The sequence below is a fragment of the Triticum aestivum genome, chromosome 6D, assembly GCF_018294505.1.
Source record: "Triticum aestivum cultivar Chinese Spring chromosome 6D, IWGSC CS RefSeq v2.1, whole genome shotgun sequence".
Lineage (NCBI taxonomy): Eukaryota > Viridiplantae > Streptophyta > Magnoliopsida > Poales > Poaceae > Triticum > Triticum aestivum.
Genome location: NC_057811.1, coordinates 26,687,368 through 26,698,688, shown reverse-complemented (window position 1 = coordinate 26,698,688; position 11,321 = coordinate 26,687,368).

The window sequence follows — 11,321 nt, the reverse complement described above, 5'->3', positions numbered from 1 at the left end:
TCAAGCTCGTCGACGTGATCTAGGTGATGCTGGCTTGCCGGATTCTCCCTTGCCAACGCTGAAGCTTCCCTTTTTGGGAATTCGATCCGGCGAAGCACCAGCCTCTGGAAGGGCTCTTCGCAACTACTCATGAAGGTGCCTGGAAGTTGCTCTTCAAGGGCAACGAGAAGCCGCCGGTCATAGATTCAAACCGTGGTCACGATCACACCCATCCTGCCAATGAGGTAACTTCCCCTTTTCTTAAGGCGTACCTTTTACTTGTTTGTTCAAGGAGGATGCCTAACCTTTGCTGTATTTTCTTAGGCGTGGATGGAGAGAGTGGAGCGGATCCATAGTTTGGCTCCGCTGCCTGAAAAGCCCGTCATCCCGGCGAAGATGCTGGTTCCGGCGCCCTATAGGCTGCCGGAAAAGAAGGCCAAGGGGGCCAAAGGCGGCCCCCATCACAAGGGCGCTTCCGACGTGACGTCCGAAGACGAAGTGACCCTTTCCTCTGCCGCCAAGGACGACGACGACGAGGAGGAGGAGGAGAACAACCCTCCCTCGGACGAGGGAAAGAAGAAGAGGGCGGCCTCCACGAACTTGGAGGCAGAAAAGCCCAAAAAAGGGAAGGGCTCCCTCGCGGATACCTCCACGTGGGACGCCGACAGCAGTCCGGAGCGACGCCCCCTCCCTAAGCCTCGGGCTGCGTCTTAAGTGCTAGGACTCGTACATATCCATATATCCGGCCTCTCCTCTTTATTGTATTGACATGATTAATTATGCAATTGCAGTCCGGACCACAACAGCTCCCAGCGATCCTCATCCGGAGGTTCGTTGGATTCAAAGGCGATGGCCAGCGAGTCACCGCCGACCGCTCACTCTCCCAAGGCCAAGCGCGACACGGAGGTGCTGTCCGAAGGACTTTCCAAGGCCGGGGAGAGGCTCAGGAGGTGCCAGAAGGCGAAGCCTCCGTCACCGGACACCAAGGGGAGCCAATCCCCGTGGAGACTGGTGATGAGGGCCGTACTCAGTTCGGCCCTCAGCCGGACTCGATTCCGAAGACCGATGCGGCTCTAGAATCCGGCATGCAACCTCCTTCGAAAGAAGGGGGTATGCCTATTCTGCCGGTGACCCGTGTCCAACCAGGGGCACCGGATAATCTTCTGGAAGCGCTGCGAGGCGCTTCCATTGTGGATGAGCACCGTGTCCTTATGGGAACGGTAATTGAAAGGGTTCAGTCCGCCAAGAGCGGACTAACCGAAGCCTGCAGCAGCCTGCTGACAGGTTTTGAGGTAAGCGACGCAAAAAAGAGAAAATCCAGATATAGACAGTAGCCCCTGAGACACTGTCCGGTGTTCGGAAAGAAAAAGCCGGACAGAGGATCAATCCTTTATTGCAGGAAACTAACCAAATTTGTCTAAAATGAATACGCGGGCGTCGCTGCTGGCCGTGGCCTCGCATACTGCCGAAGTCTCCGGACTGAAGCAGAGACTGGAGCAGGCCGAGGAGGAGCTCGGCCAGGTGAGGAGGCAGCTCCAGGAGAATCAAGGTATGGAATAACCCGTGATGTATTTGAAAAGAGTAAAATGATATATATTGACCGAAGTGTCATGATATGTATAGGAGCAACGACCGAGGTCGAGGCCCTGAAGAAGGCCCTGGCTGAAGCCGAGGGTAAGGCTGTCAAGGAGCAAGCCGCCCGTAAGAAGCTCAAGGCCCGGGTCAACGAGGTCCAGCAAGAGCTCAAGGATGCTGTGAGGAAGTGCGAGACCTTGGAGCGCGATGCGTCGGCTCGAGAGACCGAACTCGCCAAGGTTCGTCAGAGCGCGAAGACAGCTCGGAATGAGGCCCAGGGCACCCTCCAAGAGATCCAAGAGGCCGGGAAGATCGCGGCGGGTAAGGCATTTAGTACGCAAAGCAAATATGTGAAGAGGAAGTATCTTTTACTAACCCGGATTCGGAGTTATCCAGGAGCTTTTGCGGATCTGCCACGTAGTGTGTCCGACGCCGCGGAGTTCTTCCGAGCCGAAGAAGGGAGCTCCACGGAAAAGCTGATCTGGTCGCAATATCTTGCGCCAGAACATCCGATGCCCTTCAGCGATCAGCTAAAACAGCTGGTCGAGCTGCACAGGGTTGCCAAACTGGCCATGAAGGATTTAATAATCCAGCAGTGGCCAGCCGAAGCTATACCCAGTAGTTATTTCGGCCTCGTGAAGCGGCTAGTGGATGCCTGACCTCGGCTGGACACCGTCAAGTGGTCCGTCTGCATCGAGGGCGCGCGTATGGCCTTTGCTCGCGTCAAGGTCTGGTGGGCAAAGATGGACACCATCAAGATTGTGACCGAGGGGCCACCCGAGGGCAAGGAGCACCGCACACCCGAGCGGTATTTTGGAGACATCCTGGAGGGGTCTCGTATTGTAGCGACGCAGTGTTCGCAAGACATTATCTTTGAATAAATGCTTTCAAGTTGCCTCTACCTTGTATGATAAAACAAAGTGAGTTTGTAATATAATGTTGGTTATGTTAAAAAATTTAACCTCCTGTGCGGCCGTGTTGTATGAAATCTGAGGGTTGGCCTGTCGTCGGCTTCTGCCCCCACGTAGGTTGTACGGAGGTGTTCGGGATGGAATCTAAACACTCTTGATCCAATTATATGGTCCTTGAAGAGGTGTTCGGAGTTGTTTAGCGCAACGAACGAGGAAATCAAACTATGCGGCTTGAACACCCTCACTTAGCCATAGGAGTTTGACAATAAAAAATGTTGGCGCAGCCCCTAGTATCCGACTAGAGTGCTATAAGCGCCTGATCGGGAAGTACCGATCCTTCGCGTAATGCGGAAGAAATCTCCAACGATTTGCAACCTCCGAAGAGCTGACCGGCTCTCGCCGCATCATGACAATCAGTTTTCGGCTTTCTCTACTGAGGTGCTCCTTTGGATAAACCAAGGCACAATCGCAGTAGTTCTCCCTTTACTACCTTAGCCAATATAGCAGAACGTAAGGTAGCAAGCACAGGAGCCGGGCAACCCAACTATTGACCAAAGACATGATTCGGAGCCAATGCATATAGTGCTAAATTCGGGGTGCCGAACTATACTATAAAAAACTGTTCGGACTTTTGTTGCCATAGTGCGGGGTGCTATGAAGCCCCTGGCAAATATGAAACGTACCAAAGTGTACGGGTGCTATCTGATAAGGTTACCCACATGAGGGAAAGAAAGAAGGAAATGAAAGGAAAACAGAGAGGATGCGAAGATAATAGGCTAGGGCCCTAATGCTCGGGCCACGAACTGTTTCCATTTGTAATTTGATTAATACGTCGAGGCGCATTTGATACAAGTAGTGCGATGAGCAACATGCTATTTAACATGCCAAAACCAAGGGAGAGCTGCATGTGGGTCCTGAAAAACAGTTAGAGTGATCGTTTAACGAAACCACCTAGAGAAGTCCCCCATATGTCTGTGTTTTTTGCTGTCTTGGTGTGTTGTCCTTCAAGAGGACCGATGATCAGGCCATTAGATGGGGACTGCGGGATTGAGACATGAAAAAGGGAAAAAAAGAAAAGTGAAAGTATGTGTATCCGGTGTCGGTTGAGCTGTACTGTGGATCACAAGCTAGCTATGCCTCCGTCGATGCCCATGGAATTTTGAGTGCGTAGTTATGTACGCGCGGCACGAATACCACCACTTGATCGGGACGGAGACGGAGGCCAAATTGCTAGTCGAGCTCCTGACGAGCCGAGCTGTCCTACTGCAGGGTAGTTCGGACCCTCTTAACGGTATCCGTGGGCTCGACAGCCGAATTAGGGTTCTGCTTAAGAAGGCCACTCTGTACTTCTGCTGCTAAGGCAGTTGTGTGCTCCTCTGTACGGAGGGAGCGTTCCGTATTTCCGTTGACTGTTATGATGCCGCGTGGACTGGGCATCTTGAGCTTGAGATAAGCATAGTGTGGCACTGCATTGAATCGTGCGAATGCGGTTCGTCCGAGCAGTGCGTGATAGCCGCTGCGAAAGGAGACGATGTCGAAGATTAACTCCTCACTTCGGAAATTGTCCGGAGACCCGGAGATAACCTCTAGCGTGATTGAGCCCATACAACGGGCCTCTACACCTGGTATGACTCCTTTGAAGGTAGTCTTTGTGGGCTTGATCCGTGATGGATTGATGCCCATTTTTCGCACTGTATACTGATAGAGCAGGTTGAGGCTGCTACCTCCGTCCATAAGGACGCGCGTCAGGTGAAATCCATCAATGATTGGGTCGAGGACTAGTGCGGCTGAACTGCCATGACGGATACTAGTCGGATGATCCCGACGATCAAAAATGATCGGGAATGACGACCATGGATTGAATTTTGGGGCGACTAGCTCTATCGCGTAGACGTCCCTTAGCGCGCGCTTGTGCTCCCTTCTGAGGATGTGTGTAGCATATATCATGTTCACTGTTTTGACTTGAGGGGGAAACTTCTTCTGTCCCCCTGTGTTCGGTTGCTGGGGCTCCTCGTCGTCGTCCTTGCTTTGTGATCCCTTTTCCCTGTTCTCGGCGTTTAATTTGCCGGCCTGTTTAAAAACCCAACAATCTCTGTTGGTATGATTGGCTGGTCTGTCTGGGTGCCATGTATCTGGCACGGGCGATCGAGTATGCGGTCCAGGCTGGATGGTCCCGGATTGTTTCTTTTGTACGGTTTCTTCCGCTGGCTGGACATTGAGCCGCTGAATCCGGCATTGACTGTGGTGTCGTCGGCATTATCACCATTGCTTTGGCGTTTGTGTCTGTTACGTCGGAGCTTGCCGTTGCTGTTTTTGACCTCGGAGGGGCCTGCCTTGCTGGCTGTGTTTTTGCTACGGGCCAGCCAACTATCCTCACCCGCACAAAAGTGGGTCATGAGTTCCGTAAGGGCTGCCATAGATTTTGTTTTTTCTTGGCCGAGGTGGCGGGCGAGCCATTCGTCGCGGATGCTGTGTTGAAATGCCGCCAGGGCTTCGGCATCCGCACAGTCAATGATCTGGTTCTTTTTGGTTAGGAACCTAGTCTAGAATTTCTTGGCCGACTCTCTAGGTTGTTGGACTATGTGGCTTAAGTCATCGGCGTCTGGTGACCGGACATATGTATCTTGGAAGTTGTCGAGGAAGGCTTCTTCCAAGTCCTCCCAGCCGCTGATAGAATTTTCAGGCAGGCTGTTTAACCAGTGCCGAGCTGGTCCTTTAAGCTTTAGCGGGAGGTATTTGATAGCGTGGAGGTCATCTCCGCGGGCCATGTGGATGTGGAGGATAAAGTCCTCGATCCATACCACGGGATCAGTTGTCCCGTCGTATGATTCGATATTCACGGGTTTGAACCCTTCGGGGAATTCGTTATCCATTACTTCATCAATGAAGCAAAGAGGGTGTACGGCGCCTCTATACCTGACCGCATCGCGTCGTAGCTCCGATGGAGTCGTCTGCGGTTGTCGGCTCGGGTGTGACTAGGTTTGTCACGTCCGAATAGGTAGCCATCATCACGTGTCGAGGAACGTCCTCGCGATCCGTAAATCGATCGGGTATATCCTAGTCTACTATCCAGGGTCTGCTGGAGGTCGTATGTATGACCCCGAACTGTTTTGTCTCTATTTTTACATGGCGGTGGGGCAGGCTGCTGTTCGGCCTGAGTTGCCGCTCTATCCCGACCACGTGGTGGTCAGTCTGCCGCACTGTCCCGACCGCGTAGTGGTCGCGGCCGCATTACGCGAGGGAGGTATGGGCTCTGGCGCCTCTTCGTCGAACTGAGGTAGCAACCTTCGCTTCGGGTAACTCTTGGCTGGGCGTCTGAGGCCGTATTCTTCGGCTGCCAGCACGTCAGTCCACCTATCGACGAGCAGATCTTGGTCAGCTTGAAGCTGCTGCTACTTCTTTTTAGGCTCCTTGCGGTGGCTATTAGCTGGCGCTTGAAGCGCTCCTGCTCGAGAGGTTCCTCAGGCACGATGAAATCTTCGTTGCCGAGGCTTTCCTCATCCTCGGAGAGAGGACAATAACTACCGTCCTCCGAGTCGTTGGGCCTGGCTTGTTCGTCGGGGCTAGCTTGCCCGTTTTCTTGCTCCTCCTGTTCGGATGTTACCTCAGCAAGGTCTTCATTATTTTCGGCATCGTCCGGAGTATTATTTTCTCCGGTGCCAGCATTGCTGTCTTTTGAACGACGTGACTTAGAGCGGCGCCGAGGACGCCGGCGTTTTTGCTGTGTCTCAGGAGGTTTATTCTCGACTGGATTTTCTTTGTCATCGTCGTTGGTTGTTTTGGGTGTGTCCACCATGTACACGTCGTACGAAGAAGTGGCCGTCCAACGTCCAGTGAATGGCGGATTTTGATTTTGCTCCGCATCAACATCGTCGTCCATACCGTTGATGTCTACTACACAACCTTCCTCCTGTAGACGTTGTTGGGCTTCCAAGTGCAGAGGTTTGTAGGACAGTAGCAAAATTCCCTCAAGTTGATGACCTAAGGTTTATCAATCCGTGGGAGGCGTAGGATGAAGATGGTCTCTCTCAAACAACCCTGCAACCAAATAACAAAGAGTCTCTTGTGTCCCCAACACACCCAATACAATGGTAAATTGTATAGGTGCACTAGTTCGGCGAAGAGATGGTGATACAAGTGCAATATGGATGGTAGATATAGGTTTTTGTAATCTGAAAATATAAAAACAGCAAGGTAACTAATGATAAAAGTGAGCACAAACGGTATTGCAATGCTAGGAAAGAAGGCCTAGGGTTCATACTTTCACTAGTGCAAGTTCTCTCAACAATAATAACATAATTGGATCATATAACTATCCCTCAACATGCAACAAAGTGTCACTCCAAAGTCACTAATAGCGGAGAACAAACGAAGAGATTATTGTTGGGTACGAAACCACCTCAAAGTTATTCTTTCTTATCGTTCTATTCAAGAGTCCGTAGTAAAATAACATGAAGCTATTCTTTCCGTTCGATCTATCCTAAAGTTCGTACTAGAATAACACCTTAAGACACATATCAACCAAAACCCTAATGTCACCTAGATACTCCAATGTCACCTCAAGTATCCGTGGGTATGATTATACGATATGCATCACACAATCTCAGATTCATCTATTCAACCAACACAAAGAACTTCAAAGAGTGCCCCAAAGTTTCTACTGGTGAGTAAAGACGAAAACGTGTGCCAACCCCTATGCATAGATTCCCAAGGTCACGGAACCCGCAAGTTGATCACCAAAACATACATCAAGTGAATCAATAGAATACCCCATTGTCACCACCGGTATCCCACGCAAGACATACATAAAGTGTTCTCAAATCCTTAAAGACTCAATCCGATAAGATAATTTCAAAGGGAAAACTCAATCCAACACAAGAGAGTAGAGGGGGAGAAACATCATAAGATCCAACTATAATAGCAAAGCTTGCGATACATCAAGATCGTACCACCTCAAGAACACGAGAGAGATATCAAACACATAGCTACTGGTACATACCCTCAGCCCCGAGGGTGAATGATAACCCACAAGTATAGGGGATCGCAACAGTTTTCGAGGGTAGAGTATTCAAACCAAATTTATTGATTCGACACAAGGGGAGCCAAAGAATATTCTCAAGTATTAGCAGTTGAGTTGTCAATTCAACCACACCTGGATAACTTAGTATCTGCAGCAAAGTATTTAGTAGCAAAGTAATATGGAAGTAACGGTAACGGTAGCAAAAGTAATATTTTTGGGTTTTGTAGTGATTGTAACAGTAGCAACGGTAAAGTAAATATACGAAGAACAATATGTGAAAAGCTCGTAGGCATTGGATCGGTGATGGAGAATTATGCCGGATGCGGTTCATCATGTAACAGTCATAACATAGGGTGACACAGAACTATCTCCAATTCATCAATATAATGTAGGCATGTATTCCGAATATAGTCATACGTGCTTATGGAAAAGAACTTGCATGACATCTTTTGTCCTACCCTCCCGTGGCAGTGGGGTCCTAACGGAAACTAAGGGATATTAAGGCCTCCTTTTAATAGAGTACCGGACCAAAGCATTAACACATAGTGAATACATGAACTCCTCAAACTACGGTCATCACCGGGAGTGGTCCCGATTATTGTCACTTCGGGGTTACCAGATCATAACACATAGTAGGTGACTATAGACTTGCAAGATAGGATCAAGAACTCACATATATTCATGAAAACATAATAGGTTCAGATCTGAAATCATGGCGCTCGGGCCCTAGTGACAAGCATTAAGCATCGCAAAGTCATAGCAACATCAATCTCAGAACATAGTGGATACTAGGGATCAAACCCTAACAAAACTAAATCGATTACATGATAAATCTCATCCAACCCATCACTGTCCAGCAAGCCTACGATGGAATTACTCACGCACAGCGGTGAGCATCATGAAATTGGTGATGGAGGATGGTTGATGATGACGATGGCGACGGATTCCCCTCTCCGGAGCCCCGAACGGACTCCAGATCAGCCCTCCCGAGAGGTTTTAGGGCTTGGCGGCGGCTCCGTATTGTAAAACGCAATGAATCCTTCTCTCTGATTTTTTTCTCCCCGAACACGAATATATGGAGTTGGAGTTGAGGTCCGTGGAGCTCCAGGGGGCCCACGAGGCAGGGGGGGCACGTCCAGGGGGGCAGGCGCGCCCCCACCCTCGTGGACAGGTGGTGGGCCCCCTGGCCTTGATTCTTTGGCCAATATTTTTTATATTTTCCAAAAATAAGTTCCGTGGAGTTTCAGGTCATTCCGAGAAATTTTGTTTCTGCACATAAATAACACCATGGAAAGTCTGCTGAAAACAGCGTCAGTCCGGGTTAGTTCCATTCAAATCATGCAAGTTAGTTTAATAGGTTAGTCCCAAAAATAATATAAAAGTGCATAATAAAACCCATAAATATCCAAAACAAATAATATAATAGCATGGAACAATCAAAAATTATAGATACGTTGGAGACGTATCAACAGTCGATGTCTTCGGAGTCGTAATCAAGCGTGTCGGTTAAATCCTCGACTGTGGCTATGAAGTGGGCGGCGGGTGCGAAGCAAGATTCTCCATCATCAGCCCCTAGTTCGAACCGAACATAGTTTGGCTATGGGTCCCCTGCCAAGGACAGGTTCTTTAATGAGTTCAGCACATTGCCCAAGGGCGAGTGCTGGAAGATGTCTGCGGCGCTGAACTCGAAGATCGATAAGCGATCAAGTTCGGCGTCCGCGGACTCACATGGTTCGGAACTTATAGCCAGAGACGAGTCCGGAGTTTCGGTGACACAGATATTGTGTGAGGTTAAGTCCATGTGCGGCTCCAACACCGGGGAATCTGTGGCCTCCGTGGTGGGGTTGAACCTCCAATCCTTGGATGGCGTAGTATGCTCCAGATCTAAGGCCAGAGCAGTTACAGGAGTTATCTCCTGAACGAGTTGGCCCGCAGCGTGAAGCCGCCGAACACGAAGATCTGTCCGGGGAGGAAGGTTTCTCCTTGGACTGCGTCATTGTTGATGATTGAAGGGGCCATTGAAACCTTTTTGGGGACGGCACAGTGGAACTCTCAATGAAAGCACCAATGTTGGTGTCAAAACCGGCGGATCTCGGGTAGGGGGTCCCGAACTGTGCGTCTAAGGTCGATAGTAACAGGAGACAGGGGACACGATGTTTACCCAGGTTCGGGCCCTCTCTATGGAGGTAATACCCTAGTTCCTGCTTGATTGATCTTGATGAATATGAGTATTACAAGAGTTGATCTACCACAAGATCGTAATGGCTAAACCCTAAAAGCCTAGCCTGTATGACTACAGTAATGAATATCTCTTTCTCCGGACTAAGTCCTCCGGTTTATATAGACACCGGGAGGATCTAGGGTTAAACAAGGTAGGTTACAAAGAAGGGAATCTACGTATTTGGTCGCCAAGCTTGCCTGCCACGCCAAGGAGAGTCCCATCCGGACACGGGTGCAGTCTTCGGCCGCCGTATCTTCACAGCCCATCAGTCCGGCCCATGGCTAAAAGGCCGGACGCCCGAGGACCCCTTAGTCCAGGACTCCCTCACCCCCTCCCCTGTATATAAAGGAGTGGAGGAGGGGGGAGGGCCGGCCCTCTATGGCGCGCCTTGGAGGAGTCCTACTCCCACCGGGAGTAGGATTCCCCCTTCCCTATTGGGGGAGAGAGGGAGGAACGAAAGGGGGGCGCCGCCCCCCCTTCTTAGTCCAACTCGGACCAGAGGGGGAGGGGGCGCGCTGCCTGCCTGGCTGCCCCTCTCTCTCTCCACTAAAGCCCATTAGGGCCCATATACTCCCAGGGGTTCTCCGGTAACCCCCTCGGTACTCCGGTATATGCCCGAACTCACTCGGAACCATTCCGATGTCCAAACATAGTCATCCAATATATCGATCTTTATGTCTCGACCATTTCGAGACTCCTCGTCATGTCCGTGATCATATCCGGGACTCCGAACTACCTCCGATACATCAAAACACATAAACTCATAATACCAATCGTCACCGAACGTTAAGCGTGCGGACCCTACGGGTTCGAGAACTATGTAGACATGACCGAGACTCATCTCCGGTCAATAACCAACAGCGGAACCTGGATGCTCATATTGGTTCCTACATATTCTATGAAGATCTTCTATCGGTCAAACCGCATAACAACATACGTTGTTCCCTTTGTCATCGGTATGTTACTTGCCCGAGATTCGATCGTCGGTATCTCAATACCTAGTTCAATCTCGTTACTGGCAAGTCTCTTTACTCGTTGCGTAATACATCATCTCGTAACTAACTCATTAGTTACACTGCTTGCATGGCTTATAGTGATGTCCATTACCGAGAGGGTCCAGAGATACCTCTCCGACAATCAGAGTGACAAATCGTAATCTTGATCTATGCCAACTCAACAAAGACCATCGGAGACACCAGTAGAGCATCTTTATAGTCACCCAGTTACGTTATGACGTTTGATAACACACTAGTTGTTCCTCCAGTATTCAGGAGTTGCATAATCTCATAGCCATAGGAACATGTATAAGTTATGAAGAAAGCAATAGCAACAAACTAAACGATCATCGTGCTAAGCTAACAGATGGGTCAAGTCAATCATATCATTCTCTAATGATGTGATCTCGTTCATCAAATGACAACTTTTTGTCCATGGCTAGGAAACTTAACCATCTTTGATTATCGAGCTAGTCAAGTAGAGGCATACTAGTGACACTCTGTTTGTCTATATATTCACACATGTACTAAGTTTCTGGTTAATACAATTCTAGCATGAATAATAAAAATTTATCATGATATAAGAAAATATAAATAACAACTTTATTATTGCCTCTAGA